Source organism: Lissotriton vulgaris, chromosome 6 (assembly GCF_964263255.1).
Source record: "Lissotriton vulgaris chromosome 6, aLisVul1.2, whole genome shotgun sequence".
NCBI classification, from domain to species: domain Eukaryota; kingdom Metazoa; phylum Chordata; class Amphibia; order Caudata; family Salamandridae; genus Lissotriton; species Lissotriton vulgaris.
Window position 1 is genome coordinate 1,865,869,675 of NC_141694.1, and position 15,094 is coordinate 1,865,884,768.

A 15,094-nucleotide genomic window follows, 5' to 3' on the forward strand; every position below is an offset into this window, starting at 1 on the left:
TCATGGTTTACAGAAGTACTGGGCCCTGATCACGGTCCTGTTAGATAGAAAGTTATACCACCAATTCAGAATAGAGATGCTCCGCTTGAAGTCATTCTCTGCAAAATGGCCGGGATCTGACCCTGTATATTGCCCCTTCTGTACTGATCAAATGGAGTCTGTGCCAGATGTGTTGTGTGCATGCCCAGTTTACTCCCAGCTCATTCAGCTTAACTGGCAACTATGTGTGGACAACTTGGCACTTTTAGTCACTGTACTGCTCTGAGGGTATTAAAAATGGATCCTCCCACACTGTATGCCTGTGCAGTAGCAAAAGTCGTGGGTCTGATGTGGGCGAAAAGAAGAACGGTTATCAAATGACCATGTCTTGCCACTGATTTTACAATTGTGATTACTCTAGTGCTTGGTTTTATAATTTTTAAAACTCCAGCTACTTTTAAAGGTGTGAGTAATGTTTTGTATAATTTAAGGTTTTAATATGAGCTTAGGCTGCTACCAGTGACACTTCCTCACTAATAATGCTCTGCATTTCATAATTTGTTTATCCATTGTACTTTAATGACAACCTTTAGGGCTTTGCTGAAGTAAAGTGATATTTGACGTTGAATATGTAATGTTACACTGCAAGGGTATGACTTTCAAAGAAGGAGAAGTTGCAATGTTTGGAATGAGCTCTGGGCAATTTGCAGAAATACAACAAACAGAGATTAGTGCAAACATGTGTGTGACTTAGAGTAGCTTGTGTTCACAGAGAGGAGGCATGCAGGAAAGGGAAGGAAAGGAGAGTGTCATTTGAAGGAAAACTGCAGGCAACCATCAAAAGATTAATGTAAAGTGTTGTGTTTAATGTAGGGTTTTAGGAATAGATGCCCAAATGTGGGTATCCAAATACCGGTCGGAAACAGCCGAAAATACCGATTTTCGGCCGTTTCCAACCGGTATTTGGATATTGAGATGGAGGAGCATGTTAAATTACAGAATCGGTAATTTTACCGAATTTGTAATGTTTCCGATTTGGAAAAATACCGAATTGGTAAAATTACCGATTCTGTAATTCCACATGTAGGTAGCACTGTAATCAGTGCTACAAGGGTTTAAGAATTCGTTATTTACCACCAACTAGAAGTTGGTGGTAAATAATGAAAACCCTTCAAAAAGCATTTTTTTTGCTTTAAAAAACGTGCCATGTTGCAGACATACATGCCCTACGGGCATGTATCAGTCAACAAAGGGAGAGAAAGGGTTCAAGGGCACTCTTAGTCCCCAGTCAATAGGTAAATAAACAAAAGAAGAGTGTCCGTCTGTGTGACAATAAAGAAGTGAATATAGCACGTAAAGTATGAGGCCAGATGTAATTGGTCAAAGGACTGGACCAACTTTCAAGAAAAAATACTTGATTTTTTCAGGAAACCCTCACTCACCCTAGTGGTGACATGCTTCATCATCGGGTCCACTAGGGAGATCGAGTACCTCCCCAGTGTGCTGCGACGCCAGGAGACTGCGGAGCAGGTTTTGTGAGAGTGAAGAGTGAAAAAAGTTAAGTGTGATTAAAAATGTCTAAGGTTGTCCCAAAAAAATCATTTATTAGCTGGTCAACCCGACATCTTAAAATTAAATTGACTATGTGCAGGGAAACTAACCAAAAGAAATACAGGTGTTTCCCCTTTAGGGGAAGGTCAACATGTTTCTGCCCGTTAAGTGTGTGAATTTACAGGGCTTTCATCAGGACCAGTATGCGAGTGTTGCCTCAACAGGTGTGGGCGCGCTAAGGCCCACCCTGCCAAAGGCTGTGAAAGTTAAAAATAGCACTATGTGTAAAAATGGTGCGTTAAAAATACAAACCAAAAGGCTAGGGGATTTTCCTCTGTTGCGAGGAGCCTAGAAGTTTGTACATAAAGTGAACCACGCCCCATAGATTCAGGGGGGGGGTGGGAGCGACAATGGCACACCGCCCGCAACGCTCAGCACCCACTCGGCACCTAGCTGTCCCCCGCTGGATCTCGTGGATCACAGCAATTCCAATACCTGGTGGGGTAGTATGGGAGAAAACAGACTATGAGATATATGGTCCGGTCGAAATCCTGAAGTATCCTCATCAACTGAAGGTTTCCTTAAGTGACTTTGTAACACCTAGTACATTCTCTGATGATTGGGACTTTAACAGTATTAATGACATGATGTCTGATTTAGTAATGTCAGCTAGATTCACAGATCATGATTATTTACAAGGTTCATCTAGTTATGAGCAGTTATTCTGTTACACACACTATGGTGATCATTACTTGCATAAATCTGCACAGCCTAGAAATGTTTTTATGTATAATCAATGGGAACATTGTGCTACACCACCTAAAAGCAGTTCTAAAGCATTTTTTGAGAAATTCAAATACTTCTCAGGGTTTAACACCAGTGATGCAGAAACGTTTTACTACAAACTGTTAGATAAAACAGGAATGAAAACAATGCTGACAAATTCTAAATTGATATATTCAGAAGCATTTTATGACAAAATGATGACATTTGGTTTTGATTATTGGAAAAATAATATTGAAACGAAAACAATTTGGGGTACAAAGGATTGGCAGGTGCAAGGCATTGAAGCACTATTTAGAATCTGCATGATACCAGAACAAATGTTGTTTTTAAATGACACAATACACCAAACATCTTGTCTTGGCCTAGCTAAGATCAAAGACCTTAAAACACCGTCTATACCAAAGCCAATACCTGAAAATGCAACTGCAGATATTGAGTTAGACGTGTCACAAATTTTACATTTTAACAGAACACATCCTGATTGGAAAAAGTGGTTAATGTGGCCTACTGACACAAACAGCTGTCAAGATAGATTCCTGAATAAAACACAGGGGTTAAAAATGACCAGATTAGACTCAAGATACTCCCAGAGACAACATCCAGGGATAATAACAACATACAGAGTAGGGAAACTCTGCCTTGAATGGCTAACACAATCCACACTGGCTGAAATTAAGCAACACTTGTCTTTACTAAAAGATGGTGCTGATTTGCGCGATTTCATTCTTGGACCACGCAAACAGCGTCAAAAGCGTTTCATAGCGACCAGTATTATGCTGCTTACAACGAGGCTTGGAAAGTCAAACAAATTGAAACTGCTGAAAAAATACGAGAAATTGATTGTATTAATTTGGAGAAATCACTTTCTGTGGTAGACAATGGGTTAATGACTCTGTCTTCCAGAATATATTCGTTGGACAATATTGTATCATCTGCCTTTGATGTGATAGACAGAGACTTGCTAATGTTACAACATGGCCAATCTCAATTACGTTCTATTATAGAATTAGGCTGGACGCTGCAAAATCTTCATTCAGGCTATGTGCCTTGGCGTTTAATCAACACAACGTCATTATTTTCCATTTTTAACCTTACTGATAAACAGATCAGTTTGGCACAGAAAGGAGCAGACTATACAATCCTGAGCATCGAAAAACTCGAGAGATTACCCTTGACAATGTCAGAGAGTCCTGTCATTGAATGGATAATACACGGAATTATCACCATTCCGATAACAACTTTCCGATTTAAAAAGTGCCTTGAGTACATACCTGCTGGCCAGTATGAACAATTGGGTAAAGGATATGTAAAATCTGAATGGAAATTACCATACACACATTCTTGCTATAGTGACAGCGACAAAAATGTATTTCTTAGTGGTGACAACTGTAAACATTCACTAAGCGGTATACTTTTGTGTCAGGGTATTAATTTACACGGAGCATGTGATGGAAATTCTAACAACCTTTCATGCCACCAGCTAGTCACACCTGCAACTCAGATAGAGCCCTTCTTTATGCAACTTTCAAACGGGAGTTACATTCTTAGAACGGATCACAGATGTTGTGGCCTCGTGCCAGGGAAAAGTTATCTAGTAAAAGTAACATCCATGGTCAAATGCTGTATGCAAGCATTGTTTCCGAGTAGGCCTGCAGACACAGTGGCTCCCATCTGGCCTCGTCTGAATCTCTATTCTATACGAATTGATACATTAAGCAAAATGAAATCTGTACTTTTACAGACAACAGTGCCTATAACGTCATCAAAAGAGACGTATGATCTTCTAGTTGCAAGGACAGCTACTGAAGTTCATGACCTTTTATCAACAAATTGCCCCGTGCATTTCGTAGAAATGTTGAGCCAACTCCTTAACATGTCTAGTGCCACAAGCATCCCAGGCATATTTAAGACAGTCTTTAAGGGACTGCTAACACCCTTCCAGGCAATTTTGGGAATCGTTCCTAATTTTGTACACTCTGTTTTTGGCGGAATACCATTATTTTTGGGACTTGTAGCAGGGATTTTATTTTTGACCCTCCTGCTTCGTTATGGCAAGCCGAAACTCAGACATAGCTCCCATGGGAATGGAAGAGACAATCCTAGCAATGCGCTACCGGGACAGGATAACTAACGTCCTTGGATTGGCCAGGCTGAGAGATCTAAACATGACCTGGTTCCTTTCATTCAGACCTATATTGCAGAAATGTATCTTACCGGTACTACGATGTATGCTATGCGGAGATGAGTGCGTGTTGGACATCTGTCTTTCACTTCCATCAGCAGTACCAATGGACGTCGATACTTTGCTCAGTCCAATAACGGCTCACGCATTGTGTTGTCCCCAGCGGCTACCAATCCTGATGACGGCATTTGTTGAGACTCCTGTGCTACGACTAGGTGGTAACAGTGGAGCAAGCGACAAAAGCAGCATCACCCAGGTACGACCTTCTGTGAGCATTGCTGCTCCTGACTACGATGACAGCAATCATTCTCACACCTGCCAAGTTACAACGCTATCGAATTTGGTTGAACGGACACCTGATTTTGTACACCAATTCTTTGAAAGCCTGTCTGATACGATGTTCTCACCCGTACAGAAACAATAACTTTGGAGAAGCTTTCCGACTCACAGCGTTCCCATGAACTCTGAATTCGGCCTTCAGTTTTGATCAACAAAAACTGCAAAAAGCTGTGGAACTCTATTTCCCCATCAAGCAATAATTCTTTTGAATTGGACATTTTTAATATTCACCCTTTTTTTTGGCACGAACAATTCTTTGCTTAACGTAAAAACTATTCTTAGAGAACAGAAGCTTCACACTTCTATTTCTAAACACATCTAGAGACATAACAACATTACATCAGCCTCTAGCACATGTTATTACAATGCATTTATATGTGATGATTTATCTCGCCCTTCTTCTGTCAGAGATACTTCATGTGTAATTCTTTTTGCATAATCGTTCATTGATTTCATATGCAATAATTTTTTGAATGATTTCTATGCTTCAAAAAACGTACAGTACCTAAATTTCATGTATTACAAATACGCCTATTTCAAATGCATATATGTATTTTGGGGTGGGCAATGTTACACATGCATCTAATTGCTCTAGTTTTAGTAATTTGATGGACATGAATACGTGGAGTGGGTGTTGCGTGTTTATCTAGGTTCCTGATCGATACTGTGACCTTATGCCCCTATTCGGCTATAAATCCATTTATTCCCTATATTGGCATAACCGTTCAAGTGCGATTTTCAGAAAGTCATCTCTGGCCTCACACGAACAGAGCCACATTCCAGCATAGTTCTCTGCCACTTCCTTTGCAACCAATTAGTGCAATGACAGAGCAGAAGTCACTATCTGATATTCCTGGATTAACACTCCGAGTTCTTCAACAAGATAAAAACTCAGCAAACCTGGAAATCCCCGCTTGCTGTGTTTTGATTAGTAATGGAACTCTAATGAGCAACTGATAGCTATCACTTCCTAGTGACATCTTTAATTGACGTCTTATGTCCAGCAAACTTGCGTCAAACCCGGCACCTGTCAGGTATAAATATTACCAACGTTGCCTTAAGCAATGAGCTACTGTTGCTGTTGCTAGCTGTCTGCAAGACCCCGTGTTGGTGAATCTAGCACCCTGTCGCTGCAGCCTGCTGTCCCTGTGGTGGTGAAGCTATTGATACCATTATCGCTGCTAAAGCGTGAACGATGGTGCAGTACGCTTAGGAGCTGAACAGCCGTCCCTCTGCGAAGACATCCAGCAGATTCCAGCTGCCCGCGGACGCTGTCGCCCCTCCTTCCTCGACGCGCTGAAGAAGAGCCGCTGCCTTTCTCCTGCAGAGAAATCCAGCTCTGGCGTTTCCGGTCTGCCCTCGCGGGTGACTGGGATATCGAGAGTGACCCCTGAAGGAGATACCAAACCTCCATCATTCTATTCAGAGGTATGGTGTTGACTAAACCCTTAGATGAGAATTCTTGAAGCAAACCTTGGCAAAACCAACTTAACTTAAAGCTACTTACTTACTCCCCTTCCACGTGTTAGGCTTAGGTCAGGCACACTGGGGTAGGCGTAGTTAGAAGCACCAGTTGAGTATGTTAGCCTAATGTATATATGAATGTATATATGTTTTATTACTTTTAAACCATTGTATGGCTAAGAAACCATATCAATGCTTTTACAGTTCTATTTCGCAATACTTATCTTACTGTACGTACTTTTTATATTAACAAGTCTTGCAATTGTGGCAATACATTTCTCTTGTACGAGAAGAAAGACTGTTCAATAAATGTTAACCCTTTATTGACAAACGCCCGTCTCTCTATTCTCTACATCTCGTGAAAGTAAACTGCACTAAAACTGACTGAGTGAAATACATGTCTATTGTTTCACACGACCCTAGAGATTGACTCTTGATCTGAGGAGCAAAGTTGTCATGTTGCACGGTTGTTGTAAAACTGAATCCCTTCTTGTCTGTGCCAGGGAAGCTGATCACTTCCCATGCAGAGAAGAAAGTTTCCAGTGACCTCTGAGCTAGTTGGTAACACACCCAATTAAGTTTAGCATAGTCAGTGGAGGCCTGGAATATCTGCAGTTCCACGTCGATACTACTGTTTATGTTATTCCAATGCGCAGGGCCTAGTGGGAAACTAGGAACTACACTACACCTCCTTTTTGTTTCACCTCCTGTTTTTCTTCCCTTTTCCGGTCCTAGGCAATGTCAATAAAGCAAACAATATACACAGTATCTATAACATTAAGAAAACGAAGGAAGACAGAAAAAATATATATTTAAAGTTGTTACCATTTTATTAATTTCTTCTCATATTATCTAACCAAATGATATTTATACAAAACTAGGAACTAATTTGAAACAGGATCTGTAAGTGATTGGCTACTTATTTTCTATCTCATTGTTTCTTGACCATATAATGTTACAGGCATTAACTATCTAATAGGCCTCTTTCATTAAGGTTCATTTTTGAGCACTCAGATATAGCAGCATAGATAAATATAAAAACAGAGGTGATGACATTCGGAAAACTGGAACCAATCTGGTCCCCCCAATGGTGGCCACCCGAGATGGGAGCTCCACCTGAACCTGTCACTAAGGTTCGTAACCTTGGAGTCGTATTCGACAATAAAATGACTTTCCATCAACATGTCAACTCCGTGGTCTCCTCGTCCTTTTTCATCCTGAAAAAGATCAAAAAACTGATACCGTACCTCCCCTCGTCAGCTTCAAAACCCTAACCAGCACTTTGGTCTTTTCTAGAACAGATTACTGCAATGCCCTTCTTCTAAATACCCAGGAAAAAGTCCTTAACAGATTGCAGCTAGTCCAAAATGCCTCCGCCAGAATCTTACTAAGCATTCCCAAGTTCACATCCATTTCCCCTTACATTCGACAGCTGCACTGGCTCCCAGTCAGGAGCCGGATAAAGTTTAAGGCGCTGTGCATTGCATACAAAGCCATCAATAACTCAGGCCCACAGTTTCTTAAAAATGCCCTCCGTCCGCTTGAACACTCAAGAACACTACGTTCGTCTTCAGCTCATCTGCTTAAAGTCCCACGTACAAAAAGGGCCAATTGGGGTGACAGATGTTTCTCGATCTCCACAGCCAAACTTTGGAACACACTACCCCTCCACATCAAAACCGCCCCAACGCTCATCAGCTTCAGGAAAAAACTAAAAACCTGTTTTTTTTCATTATAATTTCTGCCACAGTGATGGTTCTGTATTCTGAGCGCCGAGACACCCCCGGGTAGTTGCGCGCTATAAAAATCGCATAAACATAAACATAAACATAAAATTGTAATGTGTGATACATAGGAAGACCGTCAGATTATGTACGTAAATTGTTGCTACTGATACACATTGTGTTTTTTAAGATATATGTAAAAAGAGATACGAATTGTTTAAATAGATGTTTTTCTTGAGAAAACATGTCAAGATACGGTTGACCCTATATGAAATCTGAGTATGTTCTCTTTTTTCTTTTTAGATAATTGTGTGGCTTCCTGAAGAAGGCGTTGTATACGCAAAATGCCCGTCGAGTTAATAAAGATATTGCCACTTTTTAACCGTTTATTTATACATATTGATTAAATGTGATGTGTTTCATATTGTGTTTCATTTTTAAAATGTTTTGTATAAATATCATTTGTTTAGATAATATGAGAAAAAATTATTAAAATGGTAACAACTTTGAATATATTTTTTCTGTCTTCCTTAGTTTTCTTAACGTTATAGATGCTGTGTATATTGTTTGCTTAATTGACTTTGCCTAGGAGTTTCTGTCACTACCTTTTAAGTCCCTGTCCTAGGAATTAAACTATCCATTGTTCAGGGGGGTCCTTGTTTTTTCTCATTTTTTTTCTTGTTCCCTTTTCCTTCACTTCCGTTGAGAAGTGTATCTATGATAGTTCACCCGATTTTGTCTTATGCTGTAGATATTGGTTTGTGTTACAGTAAGAAAGAAAGGTGCCTATCCGAACTAGTCAATGACTACCACACGAGTACCCTACCCTTTTCTTTATGAAATAGTCACCTGGTGTTTCAAGTGCACGAGATAAGGAGTTTTGTTTCGTGTTTATTATTTTATTATTATTTTACCAATGCCTTCTTGTCACTGTCTCTTTTTGTCCTTAGCGCCACTGTCCCTGAACAATGTATGTTTGAACAGCGCATACTCAACCCTTGCAGCCATGTCAATAATCCACTTGAATCCTGAACACTTGCCAACAAGTATTTGGCAATTGCCTTTCATTTTCCCTGGTTGTCTCCCATATTTCAATCATCTCTCTACAGCTGCAGTGGTGCCAGGGGTTACACTCCATGCCTTACGGTATACAATCAAGCTGGAATCTCCAAATTCAGCTTACCCATGCCTACGCACCGATTATACTGGAATGTTTACATTCACTTCTCCAGGGCATCACAGCCCATTTCCAATTTACCTTGCTTGAAGCCATCGGCTGGGGATATGCGGCATACACTGCCCCCATTGTACTACCACTAGCCGAGTACACACACACATGCACAATACCGATTGATGGCAGATTTTCATGTGAGTTATTTATTGCATGGTAAACGGCTGACAATTGTCTATTGAACACATCTGATTCCTTTTCTACATATACTTCAATATGCAATAGCTACATTCCATTCATTCCAGTTGTTCGAGATGTCATAAGTGATGTCATCAGTGATGTCACGGACCATGCCATGAGTAATGTAATGTGTGAATTCATCAACAGTGCATTGCAGGGGTGGCAGTTATAGTAAGCTCAGCTAACTATAACAGCTGAATTTCACAGGTTTTGTATGAGTGAAATGTCAGTCTAACTATAACGTTCCTGTAACCTGTGTTTTTTTCTGTGAATTTATAAGGTTTTTTAATTGCTAATTCCTAACTATAACATCCCTAAATTAGTGGCAAAGAAATAGAATTCTAGTATCCAGGAAGTAATGACGCACAGCTAGTTCACATGAGTGTATGGAAACAAAGTATAGTGTGGTGCAACCTGGGAAGGGGAAACCCTAGTAACCCCTTAATGTGGAATGGGAGACCCTGTCACATGCACTATGAAGACTATCCCGAGCACACACACAGATTGAGATTAGACAATGCAGTTAGTGAAAGAACAACAAAATGGTTTCAATCCAACAATGGTGTCTTGTATTTTCTTTTAATTGGTAGTTCTACACAATGCAGCCAGCCGACACATGTTTCATCAGAGATAAAGTTATCTCTGAATCTTCAGGACTGTGTGGCGCATTCAAGCTCTGTGTAATCCCACAGCCGGTGATACTTCCAACCTGGTGGGGTCTAAGTACATCAGAGGAGTAGCTCATAAAATGAGTACCGTTTGCTGGATCAGGCCGATGATGGCAGGGAACATGAGAGCAGAGAAGGAGCACATCCAAGTCGAGGATGCTCACTTGTCTAGTGAGGTAGAAGCTACGGTAACCTAACTAGTACTTAAATGGTCCATAACGCCAGTACGATCACACCAAAGAGCCAATATCAATGAAAAGATTAGGACCTAATAATGGTAATTGGGTCCAAATAGTGCAGCACAGTAGCAAGGCGGAACATGGGTATTGTGTGCGTAAATTGATCAGAAGTGAGGCGATCTTGTCCTGGCGGCTCCACCTCAATCCATGGAGTCAAACCATTTTGATGTTCTTTCACTAATTGCATTGTCTAATCTCAATCTATGTGTGTGCTCGGGATAGTCTTCATATAACATCCCTGAAACCTGTGATTTTTGCAGCGAATTCCCAAGGTTTTTTAAATGCTAATTCCTAACTATAACGTCCCTCAAACGTGTTTTTTGCAGTGAATTTCTAAAGTTTTCAAATACTAATTCCCAAGTGGAGAGGTGTGGCTCACTGGTTAGAGGCGGCAGACCTGTAAGCAGAGAACGGCCCGGGACCAGGGTTCAATTCCCGACGCGGCAGGGTCGTGGACCAGGGGTCAACGGACTCGATAATTCTCACCTCAGTGCCTACTCTAACCAGGGAACACACTCGGTAACTCTGGGCATTAAGCTTGCCTCATCTCTACAACGGCCCCCCACAGACGCCGGGGATGCCTGGTTTCACCCTGGAGATACCCAGAAAGGGACCATCTCACAGGGAAAACCAGGACGGGTTCCCCAGTGGTCTACAGCGCCAGGACACTCGGGTAGAGTAACAGTGCGCTTTACAAGAATCCCACATTTTTACATTTACTTTAACGTCCCGGCAACCTTTGGTTTTTTTCTGTAAATTTCTGAATTTTTTTTAAGTAGTAATCGCATTTGCACCCAAATGAGGGCCTCAGGAGTAAAGTAGACTCCATCCCCCAAGCAGCAGTACGCCAGGAGGCATGTTTGCAGAGTGGAGGAGAAAGGGGGCGTGGCCTCTGATCACCTCTGAGCAATCCAGCTGTGTGGGGCTAACTAGAGGGAACAATAGGGCCAGTTGGCCCCCAGGGACCCTCAAGAGGCAAGGGGACTTCACCACCCAGCCACGCATTTTCAGAGAGAAAGGGGGCTGGGCCTCCGACCAGCTCTCAGGAATTTCATTGTGTAGCACTTACAGGAGGTACCATGAGGGCTTCTTGGTACCCAAGGTCCCTCTGGAGTAAAGTGGACTTCATCCTCAACCAGTAGTGTACCAGGAGGCACGTTTGCAGAGTGGTGGAGGAAGGGGGCATGGCCTCTGAAGACCTCTCAGTAATCCCACTGTGTGGGACTTACTGGAGGTAACCTTACCTCCAGAAAGTTATTGAGGGTATGAGTGCTGCTGCGCTGTTACCTACTAACTTTTCATTTTGTGCTTGGTTTTTAATTGCAGGGGGCACGTATTCTGTGCTCGCACTGTGCTGTATATTTTAACTTATTAACTGCCATAGCAGGGGGCACGACTTAGTTGCTCGTACTGCTGTATAATTTTTAACTTGTTTTCTTAGCGCACCATTGTTCCTGGCTACTGGCGCTGCTGCTGTGAGAGAACAGGGGGGCACGATTTCAGGTGCTGTGCTGTGTGTGTTTAAAACTTCAAATGTGTTTCACTTACCAGTCACTGTGCCTGCTTCCCACTCCCCTTTCCACCCCGAGCCTAGCTCGTTGTTGTGGAGGGAGTTCCTTGCTTTCACTTTCCTCACTTCTGGCAGAAGGGGGGAGCGGTCTAGTTTCATACCACCGCCTCCCTTCTTAACACAGGAAGGAGGATGGATGCAGACCTACAGATTGAGGGTATGAGTGCTACTGCGCTGTTATCTACAAACTTTTCATTTTGAGCTTGGTTTTTAATTGCAGGGGGCACGAATTCTGTGCTTGCACTGCGCTGTATCTTTTTACTTATTAGCTGCCATTGCAGGGGACACGACATAGGTGCTCGTACTGCGATATCATTTTTAACTTGTTTCCTTAGCGCACCATTGTTCCTGGCTACTGGCGCTGCTGCTGTGAGAGAGCAGGGGGGCACGATTTCAGGTGCTGTGCTGTGTGTGTTTAAAAATTCACGTGTGTTTCACTTACCAGTCACTGTGCCTGCTTCCCCCCACTCCCCGTTCCACCCCGAGCCTAGCTCGTTGTTGTGGAGGGAGTTCCTTGCTTTCACTTTCCTCACTTCCGGCGGAAGGGGGGAGCGGTCTAGTTTCATACTGCCGCCTCCCTTCTTAACACAGAAAGGAGGCTGGATGCAGACCTACCGATTGAGGGTATGAGTGCTGCTGCGCTGTTACCTACTAACTTTTCATTTTGCGCTTGGAGGGGGCATGAATTCTGTGCTCGCACTGCGCTGTATCTTTTAACTTATTAGCTGCCATTGCAGGGGGCACGACTTAGGTGCTCGTACTGCGGTATCATTTTTAACTTGTTTCCTTAGCGCACCATTGTTCCTGGCTACTGGCGCAAGCCGGGCTGAAGACGGCTGGAATGCCAGAAACCGTTCCTCGGAAGGTTGTTTCCGGTCCAGGGAAGACATGGCTTGGCAGTTCGGGCTGGACTGTTCCCATGAGGCACAGGGTCAGACTGACTTGCATATAGCCATGTCTGAACTGGGGTGGCAGAGTGGGCTAAAGAACGGTGATAGATTAAACCCAGATCTTTTGACTGGGTGTGAGTGTTTGATTGATTCAGATGCTTCGTCCATCACCACCCCCTTTTGTACCGCTTTTGGCCGCCATAAGTGTGGCAGGGTATGCTCAGACGTGAGTCCCTTGCTCACTTTGCCACTGGATTCAAGCAAGCCGGGCTGAAGACGGCTGGAATGCCAGAAACCGGTCCTCAGAAGCTTGTTTCCGGTCCAGGGAAGACATGTCTTGGCAGTTCGGGCTGGACTGTTCCCATGAAGCACAGGGTCAGACTGATTTGCATATAGCCATGTCTGAACTGGGGTGGCAGAGTGGGCTAAAGAACGGTGATAGATTAAACCCAGATCTTTTGACTGGATGTGAGTGTTTGATTGAATCAGATGCTCCGTCCATCACCACCCCCTTTTGTACCGCTTTTGGCCGCCATAAGTGTGGCAGGGTATGCTCAGACGTGAGTCCCTTGCTCACTTTGCCACTGGATTCAAGCAAGCCGGGCTGAAGACGGCTGGAATGCCAGAAACCGGTCCTCGGAAGCTTTTTTCCGGTCCAGGGAAGACATGGCTTGTCAGTTCGGGCTGTTCTGTTCCCATGAGGCACAGGGTCAGACTATTTGCATATAGCCATGTCTGAACTGGGGTGGCAGAGTGGGCTAAAGAACTGTGATAGATTAAACCCAGATTTTTTGACTGGGTGCCAGTGTTTGATTGATTCAGATGCTCCATCCATCACCACCCCCTGTTGTACCGCTTTTGTCCGCCATAAGCGTGGCAGGGTATGCTCAGACGTGAGTCCCTTGCTCACTTTGCCACTGGATTCAAGCAAGCTGGGCTGAAGACGGCTGGAATGCCAGAAACCAGTCCTCGGAAGCTTGTTTCCGGTCCAGGGAAGACAAGGCTTGGCAGTTCGGGCTGGACTGTTCCCATGAGGCACAGGGTCAGACTGATTTGCATATAGCCATGTCTGAACTGGGGTGGCAGAGTGGGCTAAAGAACGGTGATAGATTAAACCCAGATCTTTTGAGTGGGTGTGAGTGTTTGATTGATTCAGATGCTCCGTCCATCACCACCCCCTTTTGTACCACTGCTGTGAGAGAGCAGGGGGGCACGATTTCAGGTGCTGTGCTGTGTGTGTTTAAAACTTCACGTGTGTTTCACTTACCAGTCACTGTGCCTGCTTCCCACTTTCCGTTCCACCCCAAGCCTAGCTCGTTGTTGTGGAGGGAGTTCCTTGCTTTCACTTTCCTCACTTCCGGCGCTCCCTTCTTAACCGATGTGCTGGCCGACGCGCAGCGTACGCGCGCAGCGGGCGCGACGATGGTGCGTAGAGGTCGCGCCAAAGTCTAGCCTGTCTGCGCCCGTTCGCGACGGGCCGGGACCAGGGGCCATTCCCCCTGCCACTAAACATGCTGCAGTACCTCTCATATACACTAGAGACATTCTTCTGAGCCTCAGGCCATCACACTGCTCACAGAACATACCCTTGTGTTGTTTTCTGGCTCCAATAACCTGCCCAAACTGCAACCTCTCCCTCTCATCCCTTCCCTCTCTAATTAACACAGTCACATGTAACTTCCCACTGCCTCAATTAAGGCCTAAACATATAGACCCCGCCCAAGTATTTACTTTTATCAGTTTAAACTGTAGGTCATTAGCTAAACACAAGAGAGATATCTTCGACCTACTTACTTCCTCCCAACCAGCGGCCCTATTTCTTACAGGGACTTGGCTAAATGACTGCTCCAGCCCGACATAGCATCTGCCCTCCCTGATAACTATACTTATATAGGAAAAAACAGAGTGGGAAAAGAGGGTGGAGGGATAGCTATAGTCTTTAACAGAACATATTCCTGTAAATGGGAGGACCTTGATATACCAAACAGTGAAGCCGGCTTGTTTAAACTCTTGATATCTCCTAACTTTACCCTCTCTGGGGTTCTCATATACCGTCCCCCTGGCCCAGCCAGTTCCTGGACCACTGCCCTCCCTGAGCACGTAGCACCCATACTCCTGAATGCTACTAATTTTTTGATTATCGGTGACTTGAATATACATCTGAATGACACATCCTGCTCCATCAATACCAACCTTTTGCAGGACCTATCAGCTCTGAACATCACCCTACACAACTCTGGCCCTACTCACAAGGCAGGGAACCTTCTGGATCCTATTTTTTCTAACTTAGA